The following is a 1,648-nucleotide window of genomic DNA, read 5'->3' as shown; positions in this document are numbered from 1 at the left end:
TTTGGCTTTTATTTACCCATCACCTCTGTGTGTACATTACTATCAAGTGAGAGTAACATGATCAGTCAAGCATGGGTCATATTTTATTTAGTGGATTAATGGTGGATTAACAGTGGATTAACGGTGGATTAACAGAGGATAGACGGTGGATTAACGGTGGATTAACAGTGGATAGACGGTGTATTAACAGTGGATAGACAGTGGATTAACAGTGGATAGACAGTGGATTAACAGTGGATTAACAGTGGATTAACAGCGGATTAACAGTGAATTAAAGGTGGATTAACAGTGGATTAACAGTGGATTAACAGTGGATTAACAGTGGATTAACAGTGAATTAAAGGTGGATTAACAGTGGATTAACAGTGGATTAACAGTGGATTAACAGTGGATTAACAGTAAATTAACAGTGGATTAACAGTAAATTAACAGTGGATTAACAGTGGATTAACAGTAAATTAACAGTGGATTAACAGTAAATTAACAGTGGATTAACAGTGGATTAACAGTGGATTAAAACATGGATGGGTTTATTAATGAGCTACCTGTTTTTTTCCACATTGTACTATCACAGATCTGAGTGTTTTACAGTGGAGTAACAATGATTTAGTTTCTAATAGGTTAGCTTTAGCTACCTGCAGATTCATACTACGCCATTTCGTGTATGGTGGCTAGCTATGACAATCAGTTTCTATTGCTAGTACTGTATGGATTGGGATTATGGTTAATTGTTCATTGTAAACAAAAGACTCCACTACGGCAGATGACGACATGACCCATAAAGTTAACCAGGTGTGTCTGGGGGTGATTATGGCTTTCTAGTATATTTGATGAACATGTGTACATGTCGTGACAATAGTGAGCCACCCACTTAGCTAGATGTGGGTGGCTCACTATTTCTGTTTTTGATATTGCATGTGCTATGTGTAACAGTACTCTTCTTGTGTTGTGTACAATCAGTCATCGACACGGAACTCCAACATGCAGCACCAGTCATGTAGCTTTATTCTGATAGGAATGGCACAAAATTGCACGTCATGTAATGCACGTCTCACCATCCAACTCTGCACTCACGCACGCTGGTTTGGTGCTTGTTCACTGGGGCAGTTACCAAAATAATACAATTACAATATACAATATAATATCTTTAACAATGTACCTGATAGGAACGGCACAAAATTGCACGTCCTGCAATGCACGTCTCACCATCCAACTCTGCACTCGTGCACTGTACAAAATATATGAACCCCCCCCACCAGACACGGTAAATTGCTAGCTAGTACTGGCGGGAATTCTCTACAACAAAATGCACAACAAATATTCTCCAAAAACCGCTGCATCTTATGTGTGATGTTCGAATAACATTTACAAACAATTTGATATAAATTGTACATTTAAATCATCACTTGAGAGTATAAAAATCACTTTTGATGTACAGTGCTTTGCAACCAACAACTTACCGCTGGTTTGGTGCTTGTTCACTGGGACGATTCTAACTGGAACATCCCCCCTCGTAAAGCAAGCTACGCAAACCAGCCAATAAGATGCCATGTTGAGTAGGTGAAGGCAAGACAAACTCAAACCAAAAACCCATTGGCTTAACAATAAAGTGGCAAGGGGAATCACCAATATAACCCTGTTACATATA

This window comes from Oncorhynchus tshawytscha, linkage group LG03 (genome assembly GCF_018296145.1).
Source record: "Oncorhynchus tshawytscha isolate Ot180627B linkage group LG03, Otsh_v2.0, whole genome shotgun sequence".
In the NCBI taxonomy this organism is placed as follows: domain Eukaryota; kingdom Metazoa; phylum Chordata; class Actinopteri; order Salmoniformes; family Salmonidae; genus Oncorhynchus; species Oncorhynchus tshawytscha.
This window is presented reverse-complemented; position numbering follows the sequence as displayed.